This window comes from Pleurodeles waltl, chromosome 5 (assembly GCF_031143425.1).
Source record: "Pleurodeles waltl isolate 20211129_DDA chromosome 5, aPleWal1.hap1.20221129, whole genome shotgun sequence".
NCBI lineage: Eukaryota > Metazoa > Chordata > Amphibia > Caudata > Salamandridae > Pleurodeles > Pleurodeles waltl.
Window position 1 is genome coordinate 980,672,697 of NC_090444.1, and position 16,260 is coordinate 980,688,956.

The 16,260-nt window shown below is 41.6% G+C and overlaps 1 protein-coding gene across 1 annotated transcript in view; it reads right to left on the reverse strand.

The window, feature by feature from the left end:
- Positions 1–16,260, reverse strand: part of IGF2R (insulin like growth factor 2 receptor) — a 1,086,527-nt gene that overhangs the window by 252,400 nt on the left and 817,867 nt on the right. The gene's annotated exons all lie outside the window — the stretch shown is intronic.

Consider the following 16,260-nt stretch of genomic DNA (forward strand, 5'->3'; position numbering starts at 1 on the left):
CTCACAGCCTGGTAAACCCCATTCTTTCAACTAAAAACAAGACACAAATCTCACTCACACCTGCATGCCATTCCAAAATCAGGTTTGAGACTTGTGCACTCCTAACATGCAGTCAGCTATGCTACACTGCCCTCCATGCATGCACTCACCTCAAAAAACAACTTTCATTATACTTCATACACAAGAGCAGAGTAACACCAGAAGGGACAGGTACCTCCCACATGTAAAAATTAATATATGCATCTAAATGCAAATCAGAACTAACTTCCAGAGGAAAATCTTTCAGTTCCGTCCACATGCTCCATTGGTTCACCAATGCCACTAGACTCTAGCTAGCAATAAAAATCTTCGTATTAGGTATTCTTCTGAAATTTCCTGGTCTTATGTTGCTGCTGAACAAATAATGGCACATGGTGTAGGACTTCTTCATAGATCTATTACACACCCACACAGACTCTTACCTCACAACAGTGAAGTACCACATTCACCCACTGTGTCAGACTGCCCTACCCTGCTTTAAGCTACTAGTGTAAATCCATTCTCTTAAGAAATAATCCAATTTGTCAACACCATGGATGGTATATGCATGCCATTCCTTCATTCTGTTCTCTTTTACACTCCCAAAAAAACCTTAACATATGGTAAGCAAATACCACAAAACTCAGCTTTATATAAAACCAAACCCTGACAGGAATTAAAGATTGACTTTCCGACATTTACCAATTTGCTTGTTTTAAGTCTGCCATCTAGTGTTGGGCTCCAAGTTATTTTTCTTCGAAGAAGTGTTTTTGAGTCACGGGATCGAGTGACTCCTCCTCTTCAGCTCCATTGCGCATGGGCATCGACTCCATATTGGATTGTTTTCCCGCAGAGGGTAAGGTAGGAGTGATATAGTATAAAGAAAAAAGATGTCCATGCAAATGGAATATATATATATATATATATATATATATATATAAATATATATATATATATATATACACATACATACATATGTACAAGTGAATGTTGAACTTAAATGGCTACAGGCTCCCGGGGAGGTGAGAGGGTGCATGTGAATCTGCAGCAGAACATGCCACGTACAGATGTACACTGGGTAAGTGACATTTTCCGTTCAATGGCATGTGTAGCTGCAGATACACATGCTATGCATAGACTACAAAGCAGTTTTCCCTCCCATAAAAGCGGTAGTTAGCCTGTAGGAGTTGAAGTTGTTTGAAATAATGTTCTTAGTACAACTTGACCTACTGTGGCTTGCTGTGTTGCTAACACATCTACATAGTAATGTTTGCTGAATGTATGTGGTGTTGACCAAGTAGCTGCTTTACAAATTTCAGCAATTGGTATATTTCCTAAGAAAGCCATTGTAGCCCCTTTTTTTCCTTGTGGAATGTGCTTTAGGTGTAAATAAGAGCTGCCTTTTAGCTTTAAGGTAACATGTTTGGATGCATTTTACTATCCACCTTGCTAAACCTTGTTTTGAAATTGGGTTACCAGTATGTGGTTTTTTGGAACACCACAAATAACTTTTGTTTTTCTAAATGATTTTGTTCTATCTATGTAATACATTAAGGCTCTTTTAATATCTAATGTATGCAGGGCTCTATCTGCCACAGAATCTGGCTGTGGAAAGAAGACTAGTAGTTCCACTGTTTGATTGATATGAAATGGTGATACAACCTTTGGGAGAAATTTAGGATTAGTTCGAAGTACGACTTTATGTGTGTGTACTTGTATGAACGGTTCTTTAATTGTGAAGGCTTGGATCTCACTAACTCTTCGCAATGAAGTAATTGCGACTAGGAAGGCAACTTTCCATGTTAGGTATTCAATCTGCACTATAAGCACTATGTTTAGATTCCACAAAGGCACTGGAGGCGTTATAGGTGGAATGATGCGTTTTAACCCTTCCATGAAGGCTTTGATAACAGGAACTCTAAATAAAGAGTTGTGTTGTAAATTTTGCAAGTACGCAGAGACTGCAGTGAGATGTATGTGTTATGGGTGAAAAAGCTAAGTTTGCTTTTTGCAAATGAAGCAAATAACATTCAATGTCTTGTATTGATGCTGAAAGAGGGGTAATTTGTTTAGATTGACAGTAATACACAAATCTTTTCCATTTGTTGGCATAGCACTGCCTGGTAGTGAGTTTTCTTGCTTGTTTAATTACTTCCATACATTCAGTTGGTAGTTGTAGATACCCAAATTCTATGACTTCAGGAGCCAAATCGCTAGATTGAGTATGTTGGGATTTGCATGCCTGATATGTTGTTTGTTTCGTGTTAAAAGATCTGGTCTGTTTGGGAGTTTGATATGTGGTACTACTGACAGGTCTAATAGTGTTGTGTACCAGGGTTGATGTGCTCACGTTGGCGCTATGAGTATCAGTTTGAGCTTGTTTTCACGCAGTTTGTTGACTAGAAATGGAATGAGCGGGAGAGGGGGGAAAAGCATAAGCAAATATCCCTGACCAATTCATCCATAGAGGATTGCCTTTGGACAGGGGATGTGGGTACCTGGATGCGAAGGTTTGGCATTTTGCGTTTTTGCTGGTGGCGAATAGATCTATGTCTGGTGTTCCCCAATGTTGAAAGTATAGTTGAAGCACTTGAGGGTGAAATCTCCCACTCGTGTGTTTGTTGATGATCTCTACTGAGAACATCTGCCAATTGGTTGTGTATCCCTGGAATGTATTGTGCTACCAGGTGAATTTTGTTGTGGATTGCCCATTGCCACATTATTTGGGGCTAGGAGGGAGAGTTGGGATGAATGGGTCCCATCTTGTTTGTTTAGGTAATACATTGTTGTCATGTTGTCTGTTTTGATAAGGATATTGTTGTGAGTGAGAAGAGGCTGAAAACCTTTGAGTGCTAGGAATACAGCTAGCAACTCTAAGTGATTTATGTGTAACTGTTTGTGTTTGGCATCCCATTGTCCTTAAATATTGTGATTGCTGAGGTGTGCCCCCCAGCCAATCATTGATGCACCTGTTGCAAGTATGGTCTGAGGCACGGGTGTTGAAATGGCCGCCCTTTGTTTAGGTTTGTGGAATTCCACCACTGAAGGGATATGCATGTTTGGCGGTCTATCAACACTAGATCTTGAAGTTGGCCCTGTGCCTGTGACCATTGCTGTGCAAGGCACTGTTGTAAAGGCCGCATGTTTAGTCTTGCATGTGGGACAACGGCAATACAGGATGCCCAATAGTTTCATGACAAATTTGACAGTGTGTTGTTGGGCTGGATGTATTTGTGGAAATATCTTGCAAAATGCTTGTATTCTTTGTGGACTTGGGCTTGCAAACGCTGTTTGCGTATTTAGTGCTGCTCCTCAATACGGTTGAATTTGTGCAGGTTGTAGGTGTGATTTTTGGTAGTTTATGGAGAACCCTAGGTTGTGTAGGGTTTGTATTACATAATGCGTATGGTTTTGACACTGTGTATGACTGTTAGATTTTATTAGCCAATCGTCCAGATATGGAAAGATATGAATGTGTTGCCTTCATAGGTAGGCTGCAACTACTGCCAGGCATTTTGTGAATACTCTGGGAGCTGTTGTTATTCCAAAGAGTAACACTTTGAACTGATAATGCTTTCCTTGAATCACAAACCTGAGATATTTTCTGGGCGCTGGATGGATGGGTATGTTAAAATACGCATCTTTGAGATCTAATGTTGCCATGAACTCGTGCTGTTGAAGTAGTGGGACAACATCCTGTAGTGTTACCATGTGAAAATGTTCTGACAGGATGTAAAGATTGAGGGTTCTGTGATCTAATATTGGCCTGAAGGTTCCGGCCTTTTTGGGAATGAGGAAATAGTGAGTAAACTCCTGTTCCTAGTTGATTTTGTGGCACTGGCTCTTTTGCTTGTTTGAGTAATAGAGATTTTACTTCCTCTTGCAACAGGGCGATATGTTGTGTGGAGAGGTTGTGTGGTTTTGGTGGAATATTTGGTGGAGTTTGTGCCAATTCTATGCAATAGCCATTGCGGATAACTGATAATACCCAGTTGTCTGTGGTGAAGGCTAGCCAATTGTTGTGAAACCTTTGCAGTCTTCCCCCCCACAGGTGAGGTGTGAATTGGGAAGGGATGGATCAAGTCACTGTTTTGGCTGTTGTGAGGCTTGTTTTGTTGACTGATATTTTCCCCTGCCCCTGGGGTACTGGCCTCTGTAAGTGCTTTTGAAACCACCTCTTTGATATTGAGATTGGTAGCCCAACTTTGTTTGTGAGGTGGATGCCTCAGGTGTTTGGGTTCTAAATCCACCTCTGTATTGCGGCTTACGAAAGTATCCCCTGTATTGTGTTGTATACAAAGCACCCATGGCTTTAGGTGTGTCCGAATCTTTTTTCATTTTTTCAATAGCCGTGTCTACCTCCGGGCCAAAAAGGTGTTTTTGGTTAAACATCATATTGAGGAGAGACTGTTGTATTTCAGGCTTAAATCCTGAAGACCTAAGCCATGCGTGTCTTCTTATGGTGACAGCAGTGTTGATTGTTCTAGCTGCTGTGTCTGCAGAGTCTAGGGCTGACCGGATCTCATTGTTTGGGATACCTTGCTCTTCCTCAACTATTTGTTGCGCCCTTTTCTGTTGTTCTTTGGGGAGATGTTGTATGATGTCTTTCATTTCATCCCAGTGGGCTCTATCATATCTAGCCAACAATGCCTGAGAGTTGGCTATCCTCCACTGGTTGGCTGCCTGAGATGCCACCCTTTTGCCCGCAGCATTAAACTTTCTGCTCTCCTTGTCTGGTGGGGGTGCATCCCCTGATGACTGTGAGTTTGCTCTTTTCCCGGCTGCGCTTACCACTACAGAGTCCAGAGGCAATTGTTGTGTGATAAAGACAGGATTAGAGGGAGGTGGCTTATATTTGTTCTCCACCCTAAGAGTAATTCTTCTAGTCTTAGCTGGCTCCTTGAATATTTGGTCTGCTTTAACATGCCTGGGAGCATTGGAAGCAACTGATAGGTGAGATGTGTAGAGGAGAGTGTACTAAAAAGGAAGTCATCCTCTAAAGGCTCACTTTGCATGGCGACATTGTGATAGGATGCCGCCCTAGCTATGAACTGAGTGCAGCCTGGACTATCCTCTGGTGGTAATGGCTTAGAGGGATAGCAGTCTGGGTTGTTATCTGGAATGGGATCTGGATCATAAAGATCCCATGGATCCACATTGTCGTGCTGTGAATCAAATGAATGTACAGGAGATTGCACAGGTGTGGGACTAGTAGGGGGAGAGATAAACAAATGAGGAGAGTGAGGAGGAGACTGAGGAGGAGAAAATTGAGGAGGTGGAGGTTTTTCTTTGGTGTTTGGCACTTTAGCTGGTGGCTGAGCAGTGTCCAATTCTTCTTGAAAGTCTAATTTACTCTTAGGCTTTAGAGGAGGTGCTGTTATAATTCTGCAGGTGTCTTTGTGGATGTGAATCCTGGCTTGACATTCATCTATTGCCTCTATTTGTGAGTGTTGCTCAGTCGTTTTATGGCTTTCTTTGAGTGCTTGCAAAATTCCATGTTCCTCCATATAAATTGGCCTTTTCGGCTCCGAAGCTGTTTTTTTTTTGGTATCGAAAGGCTCGTGGTGGATGATGGCCTCGGCTCCGAAAACGATTTTCGAGGTTTCGACTAGAAGGATCGATGCTTGGTGGACTCGGAGACAGAGCCTCGGCTCGAGTCCGAAGGCTTGGGTGGCGTGGGCTTTTTAGTGCCGAAGTTGTGGATTGGTCACCGAAGCTCTTTTTACGGGTCGAGCCAAAGCCTTCCGGCAGTGGTGTTCCCAAGGACTTATGTTTGGGCTTGGCTGGGACAGGGGCGGGGGTCCTCATGTGCTGTACACTGCTGTGACCGGTCTGTCCTCCTCGGACTCCTGTTCGGAGTCGGACCCTCAGACGGAGACAGCCGTCTGCATGATCTCCTCCTCTTCGACGTCAAGACGTTCGGTGCTCTTGGATGCCATCTCGAGTCTCTGGGCTCTTCTGTCTCGGAGCGTTTTCTTGGAACGGAAGGATCTGCAGGCCTCGCAATTTTCTTCCAGATGGTCTGGGGAAAGGCAGAGACTACAGACGAGATGTTGGTCTGTGTGGGGAAATTTTGCGTGCCACCGAGGACAAAAGCGGAATGGGGTCCGGTCCATGAGGCTTCCACACGGTCGGCCCAACCAGGCCCGAGTTGGGCACGGGCGCATCGAAGGGCGAGTAACGATGATTGACCCGACGGTACCGAAGTGTCGCTAGAAGGTGGTACGCGATCGAAACAATACCGACGACAATTAGAGAGTTTTAAAACTTTTCCGACTCGAACTATCAGAGCGAAAAGAAACACATCCGAACCAGATGGCGGAAAGAAAACAATCTAACATAGAGCCGATGCCCATACGCAATGGAGCCGAAGAGCAGGAGTCACTCGATCCCGTGACTCAAAAACACTTTGAAGAAAAACAACTTGTAACACTCCGAGCCCAACACTAGATGGCAGACTATGCATAGCATGTTTATCTGCAGCTACACATGCCATCGAACATATATATATATATATATATATATATATATATATATATATATATATATATATATATATATAAATATCTCCCCCCCCACACTTTAAACATCAAAGGTTACAGGAATGTTATAGTTTATTTGCACAAAACCATAGAAATTCAGCAATTATAGTTATGGTTAGCTCAAGTAACTTTAACTTGTGCCCTAAGATAGCTATGACTCACACTCCACCACCCTCACCGTTACCTCCTCAATAATTGTACTGCAAAGGTTACATCAATATTATTAATGGTGTTATCGAAAAGGTCATGAGTGATGTAATATGTGCAGTAATTATCAGTGTATGGCAAGAGCACAAGTTATAGTTATCTTAGAGCACGAGTTATAGTTACTTGAGCTAACCATAACTGATCAATTTCTATGGTTTTGTGCGAGTAAACTTAACAATAACGTCCCTGTAACCTTTGGTTTTTTAAGTACATTTCTAAGGTTCTTTTAATTCTATTTCCTAACTATAACGTCCAGGTAAACCTCTGCTTTGTCCAGTGAAGCTGTATGGTGTTTAATGAACCAACTATTACTTAAACACCTCTGTGTGTTTATATTCTGTAACAAGTAATACTTAGATCCCATGAGAGATACCTGTATAATGGAAGCGCCATACAAATGGGAGTCAAAGAGCTCCCCCTTCCCTATTTTCCAAGCCTCCAAATTGCTCTGTGTTGCTGCCAAAAATAACAATTGTGAAGTAATAGTTGGTTCCACATGTGGGTGCATGAACTAACCTTAGTGCTTTGGACTCTAATATATAACACTGTATATATCACTTACATTAGGGGGGTTTAGAATGGTTGAGTCTATCATTTTCTATCCCAATACACAGGGGCTCATATGCAACAAATTCTGAATATACATGAGGATGTATTATGGGTATGTGAACATGTGTAGCAGTTGGCATGAATACCCAAGCATAGTAGAGTGTTATATAGTTCACACTGGTTCACACTGGAAACTCATTTGGCATGTGGTTATGACATAAGTATGTAGGCCTGAGTTTACAATGATATATATGTATCATTCACAACCGTGATTGAGTCAATGGGTTACATCCCAGACGAAACACGTGTTGGCTGGAGCTTGAGCTGAAGATGAAAATAAAATGCGAAGATCGCAATACAGTGTTGGCCATTTCAGGATGTGTGCCCTAATTTGTAATTATGCTTTTTAACAATCATTGACTGTTGATGTATGGGGTTTTCGGTGCGTTCCCTGTAAAAAGCACTGCCTGGCATATAGTTTTGGGGTGGAACAAAGAGTACAATTTAGTATAAAATTTGCACGATTGTGAGCACCATTTCTCCCTGTAAACCACTTATTTTGTGATATAGTTTATTGAGCTAACTATTAACTGTCTCTCCACCATGCACTGCTTATTATCTCACATAATACATCACCCATGGCATGTTAAATTACATCAGTGATGACAGTGCCCTGCACTCAACTTCCCGATGGGCGTGCAACCACCTGCTGCGCATGGCCTCTGGCTGGGCGCCGGTAAGTGAGGGCCTCCCCCGCAGTTGCTCATCCCCCCTACGGACACCCACATTTCTTCCTTTTTTATTTTTCGTAGGTCCCTCAGTACCATGGGGTTGAAGTTTCTAACCATGACTCCTACCAGAGTAGGAGGACTGCACTGCACTACCAGAGTAGGAGGACTGTACTAGTCAAGTGAGAGTACCCTAACATTTCACAGGAGGCCGCGCCAGGTACCAGTGGTATGAAAAAAAGCATTTTTAAAGAAAGCCATATAAGCAGTGCATGATGGGGTGTAAGTTATTGTTAGTTCACTAAACTCTAACTGCCGTATTGTGTCTGTATGGAAATACCTCTTTTTGTGTGGTCACCATGGTCACCCCCTAGGTTTTGTGCTGATGCTGCTAGTTTTTCAACTCTGAAAGTGCACTGAGGCCTACTGATCAAACCTCTGTGCCTGTGCCCTGACTTTAACTGAGTATGTTTGATTGGCTTATACCCAATAAGCCATGAGCTAATATACTTGTAATGTTACTCAGGCGGCCAGGGCCTGTAGGTGATAGGGTCACCCCAGGAACTGCAACACTGCTGGTGCCATCATGGGTGTGATAAGAGTTAAACATGGCCCCTAATCTGCAATTGCAGACTGGAAGGGCAGTTTCAAACTGCTAACTCAACTTTGCCCTTTAAAGTTCTAGCAAACCCACAACTTTCCATTTTAATAGACATAAGTCCCTGAGGCAGGCCTTGTGAGCCCTGTGGCACAGATATATACTAAAGTGGAACGTGATTGTAGATGTTTCAACAGTAAAATCCCACTACTGTGGAAAAGGCTAATAGCCCCACTGGCAAGAGCATTATTGCAGGCTGCCCCAGCAGCCCTGCTACTTTCTGACTTGGACTACAAAAATTGATACAGTAAGTATCAAACAATTTGTTACATTAAGCCTTACTTGATGATCAACTCAAAATTAAGGTAATTTGTTGCAGTTTGCAACTTTTACAAAGTTACCAGTTTGTTGCCCTAAATCCCCTGTGCCCACACATAGCTGTAGATGAGGTTTCTTGTTGAGACAGCTATCCTCCTGGGGAGACATGCAAATGACTGCCAGGAACGAAGAGATTAGCAGCCTGTGCGGGAGAGAGGTGTTACCTCTCCTGGCAGGAAGCCACACAGGTGTTTAGCTAAAAGGTGGGCTACAAAAGTGTAGTCGACTTTGAAGAGCAAATGGGGAGCATTTGGGAGAGGGGCTGCCCAATTATATAGATAGACTGTCTGGCACTCAGGAAGTACAGGGGGAGATATTTTTCAAGGGGCATGTAGCCCCCTTGGAAGCCACACCACTGGGCTGGTCTAGTGAGCTATGGATGCCAGGAAAGGGTTCTGCCATACTGGAAGTGGGCAGAATGGTACATCATGAGACAGCCAGATGCCACAAGAAGTGGTCGTAGGAAGTGGTCATGAGGGGGATAGGAACCACGTCGCCCATTAGCCACCAACCACCTCCTACCCGGAGGGCATTTTCTGAGGATAAAAGAGAACCCAGAACTCTGATCTCAATAGAATGGAGAAGAGGATGGAAGAAGGGCTACCTTGATGCACTGAGGAATCAGCAAAGAGAGGCTCGACTGTACCAGCTAAACCTGGTGCCTATGCCATTTATATACCTATTTTCATAATAAACGGCTACAGGCTTCCGGGGAGGAGAGAGGGCGCACGTGAATCTGCAGCACTACATGCCACGAACAGATGTACACTGGTTAAGTGACATTTTCCATTCAATGGCATGTGTAGCTGCAGATACACATACTGTGCATAGACTGAAAAGCAGTTCTTCTCCCTAGTAAGTGTGGATAGCCTGTAGCAGTTGAAGTAGTTTGAAACAGTGTTTTAAGCACTGCTTGAACAACATTTGCTTGCTGTTGAGATAACACATCTACACAGTAGTGTTTAGTAAATGTGTGTGGTGTGGACCATGTGGCTGCTTTGCATATGTCTGCCATTGGTATATTTCCTAAGAATGCCATTAAAGCACGTTTCTTTCTAGTGGAATGTGCTTTAGGAGTTACCTTTTAGCTTTCAGATAGCAAGTTTGAATAGGCTTTATTATCCATCTGGCTAGCCCTTGTTTGGAAATAGGATTACCTTTATGAGGTTGTTGGAAAGTGACAAGAAGTTGTTTAGATTTTCTAAAGTCTTTCGTTCTGTCTACAAAATACATTAGAGCTCTTTTCAGATCAAGAGTATGGAGAGCTCTTTCAGCAACTGAATCTGGCTGTAGAAAGAAGACTGGCAATTCCACTGACTGATTACATTGAAATAATGAGACAACTTTGGGTACAAATTTTGGATTTGTCCTAAGTACTACTTTATGTCTGTGTACTTGGAAGAAGAGTTCTTCTAAAGTGAATGCCTGAATTTCACTTACTCTTCGTAAAGAAGTAACTGCTACTAGGAAAGCAACTTTCCATGAGAGAAACTGAAGAGGACAAGAATGCATGGGTTCAAATGGTGGACCCATAAGTCATGTGAGTAAAATGTTAAGATTCCATGCTGGAGATGGTGGTGGAATAACTCTTTTAAGACCTTCCATATAAGCTTTTAGGACAGGAATTCTAAACAGAGCAATACGTTGCCGGTTTTGTAGGTATGCTGTTTTTGCTGTTAAATGAATTTTTATAGATAAATATGCAAGATTTGCTTTCTGTAAATGAAGCAAATAACACACAATATCCTGTACTGATGCTGTAAGTGGATCAATGTTTTTAGGTTGGCAGTAATATACAAAACATTTCCATTTATTTGCTTAGCACTGCCTGGTTGTAGGTTTACATGCTTGTTTCAGAATGACCATACATTCCGATGGAAGTTTTAGATATCCAAACTCTATGACCTCAGGAGCCAAATCGCCAGGTTGTGCACACTGGAATTGGGATGCCTGATCTGACGCTTGTTTTGGGTCAAAAGGTCTGGTCTGTTTGGGAGCTTGTGATGTGGTACTTCTGACAGATCCAATAGTGTTGTGTACGAGTGTTGACATGCCCACGTGGGAGCTATGAGTATCAAAGTGAGGGAAGTGTGACAGATTTTGTTGACTAGAAACAGAATTAACGGGAGAGGGGGGAAAGCGTAAGCAAATATCCCTGACCAATTGATCCATAGAGCACTGCTCTTGGATTGAGGGTGTGGGTATCAGGACGCGAAGTTTTAGCATTTTGTGTTTTCGCTTGTTGCAAAAAGGTCTATGTTTGGTCTTCCCCACATGTGAAAATATTATTGAATTACTTATGGGTGAATCTCCCATGTGTATATTTATTGCTGCATCCTGCTTAAGAGGTCCACTAACTGGTTGTATATCCCAGGGATGTATTCAGCTAGCAGGTGAATGTGATTGTGAATCGCCCACTCCTAAATTGTTCGCGCTAGAAGGGACAACAGAGATGAGTGTGTCCCCCGTTTCTGCAGTAATACATTGTTGTCATGTTGTCTGTCCTTATTAAGACTGTTTTGTGTATGATTTGTGGTTGGAATGCTTTTATTGATAAGAACACTGCCAGCAATTCCAAGTGGTTTATGTGGTAAATTTGCTGGATTGAGTCCCATTCCCCCTGTATTGTAAGATTGTTGAGATGGGCTCCCCAACCTGTCATCGATGCATCTGTGGTGATTATGGTCTGTGGCACAGGGTCTTGAAATGGCCGCCCTTTTGATAGGTTGGTTTGATTCCACCATTGCAGAGATTTGTAAGTTTGGCGGTCCAACAACACTAGATCCTGAAGTTGACCCTGTGACTGAGACCATTTTGCGAGAGACACTGTTGCAGTGGTCTCATGTTTAGACGTGCATTGGGCACTAGTGCTATGCATGATGCCATAATTCCCAATAGCACAAGTATATTGCTCTCCTGACCTTAAGAAAATCAGCTCAATCCAGGAAGGACAGAGACGGAAGTATAGCTTTCTTTGATAACAATCAAAATGTATTCACAATATATATATATATATATATATATATATATATATATATATATATATATATATATATATATATATATATTTTTTTTTTTTCAAAATCATATATATTAATGTAATCATTAATCAATAGACCCCCCCTTCCCCAGAGCTTGTTAAAACAATACAGACAAGACCATAAACAATTCACTATACACAACACCACATCACATACAAATACAACATTACATCAAATAACACTAAAATCCCCAATATTGTTCATGTGTATATACAACTCGTGACTGAATGAAATCAAAGTGGTCTCCCAATGATTGTCAATAGATTGAAAAGTTCCGTATCGAAATGAATGTCACATAGATCAGTGCTGGTAACGTCAGTTCACGTATTCACTGACGCTACTCAATCCAGTAAATCTTTGGAGTATAGTCCATTTCCAGTACATGTCGTTCACTTCAATCATATGCTATCAACCTTGCCGACGCACGTTTCGGTGGACTTCTGCGTCAGGGTTAATACCCCTTATTCACAGCCACCTTCATCAGGGCAGTCAATCCTTAGTGATGCACACAGACTTCTCTTCAAATTGAGTATCTAATTAAAATAATAAACATAGACCCATATCAAACACCTAAATTAGGCACCATAAAACATATATCCCATCTGTTCAATCATACACCTGATCAGGATCAGTGGATGTGAGGGCACATGCAACCAATAATGCAGGTCGCCAATCACCCAAATGTCTTCAAAAGAGAAAAGTTTAAGAACCCATAAAAAGGAGGAAAGGGATAACCCAGAACAAACATCAAACAAAGCTGCTTACCAAATATCCAACATAACTGAACTCTTCCCCTATTTCATCAAGAGGGTCTGCAGCTGTTGGCAAAAAAAGGAACAAGAAGAAGCAGAGACACTATAATCAGCACGGATCAATCAATACTACGGTGACTTCAAAATATCGCAGCGCCCTTCCTAATATTGACCCAAAACAACCTCTTACCTTATCGTCCTGGTAACGGGGGCCAACCAAATTGAGAAACCGGTTTGGCAGTGATAATGCCAACACACCACTTTCCTCCGTTATTTCAAACCGCTGTGTAAACACGGCCGAGGGAAATATCATGAACATAGAAAAAGGATGTACGCATAACATCCTACCTTACCTCTTCAATGGCGGCCATCTTAGCATGGAGAAGATACACAGACTAGAACAAACATCATTCATCTGCAAAGGAAAGAAGGATGCACATGGCAATAGTAGATAGAGAACTTAACAATTGCTATAATCAAAATTCTGCCCAGAAAGTTCAATCACTCTTTCAGACTTTATGAAAAAAATATTTACTCCGCAGAGCAGCAGGAAATGAAAAATAACCCGTCACCAAATAGGTGTGTTTAAGGTTTCTGTTCCAGATTAGAATATATACACAAGGGTAAAGGCTATCTTTGCATAAAATATATATATATATATAAATAAATAAGGCACCCAGAATATTTACACTGGAAAAATAGCTTAAGTCAGAAATCCCCAACTACGAAAATGATGTCTAGGAGAATGGTCCAACGGGTAAGAACGTAGGTGAACGCCAAAATGATCTCACATGGCAATACACCAAGGAATGTCCTCGTTTAGACCTCTCTTATATGTCTCTAAAAAGAAGATCCAAAAGACTTCCTTCTTTTTCCTAACTTGTTCGGAACCCATATCTTCCCTTGCAGTTACCTTTTCCAGAATGACCCATCTCATCTTATTCTCGTCATGGTTGTAGGCAACCCAATGGGCAACTAATGGAGCATTAGGTTTCCGAGTTCTGATTGAGGACTTGTGTTCATACAGTCGAATTCTGAACTCCCTGGAAGTCTCACCGACATATCCAAGATTGCACGGGCATAAGATGAGATAACTCACATTCTTAGATCTGCAATTCTTCATTTCAGTGAGAAGAATTTTCCTCCCATTATGTGTAATATCCCGGGTTACCCAAGCTGTTTCACAGGCATGGCAATTGCCACATTTTAAATTGCCCTTTACCTCGTCCAATCCAGTAATAGATCTTTGAACCGGGTCAGAAGCATGCCTCACCGCAGATTTAAACAAGATGTTTCGCAATTTTTTTTCTTTTTAAATGTGAATAAATTTCTAGACGTACTGAGTCTGTATTGGTGTTCAAAATATGCCACTCAGAATTAATGATCTTTCTAATCCGGTCGTTCAGGGTGGAATGGTGTACTACGCATGCTAATCTATCATTGCTACTCTGTTCCTTAGCCTGAAAAAGGGAATCACGATTGTAGTACTTCCCTCTTTTGAGCGAATCACTGATCACGTTCTTTGGATAGCCTCTCTGTTTAAATTTATACGAGAGAACCTCAGCGTGTTTCATAAAATCTTTCATTTCTGTACAATTCCTTCTCAATCATAGGAACTGTGAAAAAGGAATTGCCTGTCTCGGACTCCTAGGATGGAAACTGTCAAAGTGTAGAAGAGTGTTCCTGGCCATAGGTTTAGTAAATAAAGACATTGCAAGGTGTCCGTCAAGATGTTTGATATGTTTGAGCATGTGTTACACAAGTTTTTCCTATGGTTGAATCTCTGTGACAGCAATTTGAAGTTTACTATTAAACACAATCACGACCAGATGGAGTTTTTAGATGTTTATATCAAACATCTTGACGGACACCTTGCAATATCTTTATTTACAAAACCTACGGCCAGGAACACTCTTCTACACTTTGACAGTTTCCATCCTAGAGTCAGAGACAGGCAATTCCTTTTTCACAGTTCCTACGACTGAGAAGGAATTGTACAGAAATGAAAGATTTTATGAAACACGCTGAGGTTCTCTCGTATAAATTTAAACAGAGAGGCTATCCAAAGAAAGCGATCAGTGATTCGCTCAAAAGAGCGAAGTACTACAATCGTGAATCCCTTTTTCAGGTTAAGGAACAGAGAAGCAGTGATAGATTAGCATGCGTAGTACACCATTCCACCCTGAACGACCGGATTAGAAAGATCATTAATTCTGAATGCCATATTTTGAACACCAATACAGACTCAGTACGTCTAGAGAAAACTTTATTCACATTTAAAAGGAATAAAAATTTGCAAATCATCTTGGTTAAATCTGCGGTGAGGCATGCTTCTGACCCGGTTCAAAGATCTATTACTGGATTGGACCAGGTGAAGGGCAATTTAAAATGTGGCAATTGCCATGCCTGTGAAACAGCTCCGGTAACCCGGGATATTACACATAATGGGAGGAAAATTCTTCCCGCTGCAATGACGAATTGCAGATCTAAGAATGTGATTTATCTCATCTTATGCCCGTGCAATCTTGGATATGTCTGTGAGACTTCCAGGGAGTTCAGAACTCGACTGTCTGAACACAAGTCCTCAATCCGAACTCGGAAACCTAATGATACCTTAGTTGTCCATTGGGTTGCCTACAACCATGACGAGAATGAAATGAGATGGGTCATTCTGGAAAAGGTAACTGCAAGGGAAGATATAGGTTCCGAACAATTTAGGAAAAAGAAGGAAGTCTTTTGGATCCCCTTATTTTCAGAGACATATAAGAGAGGTCTAAACGAGGACATTCCTCGGTGTAGTGCCATGTGAGATCTTTTTGGCGTTCATCTACGTTCTTACCCGTTGGACCATTCTCCTAGACATCATTTTCGTAGTCGGGGATTTCTGACTTAAGCTATTTTCCAGCGTAAATATTCCGGGTGCCTTATTTATTTATATATATATATATATATATATATATATATATATATATATATTATGCAAAGATGGCCTTTACCCATGCCTAGATATTCTAATCTGGGACAGAAACCTTAAACACACCTATTTGGTGACCGGTTATTTTTCATTTCCTGCTGCTCTGCTGAGTAAATATTTTTTTCATAAAGTCTGAAAGAGTGATTGATCTTTCTGGGCAGAATTTTGATTATAGGAATTGTTAAGTTCTTTATCTACTATTGCCATGTGGATCCTTCTTTCCTTTGCAGGTGAATGATGTTTGTTCACCTGTTCATATGTTTGAGTATTTTAGGCATTATTTGCGGTGTTTTCTAGTCTATGTATCTTCTCCATGCTAAGATGGCCGCCATTGGAGAGGTAAGTTAGGATGTTATGCGTACATCCTTTTTCTATGTTCATGATATTTCCCTCAGCCGCGTTTATACAGCGGTTTGAAATTACGGAGGAACGCAGTGTGTCGGCACTATCACTGCCGAACCGGTTTCTCAATT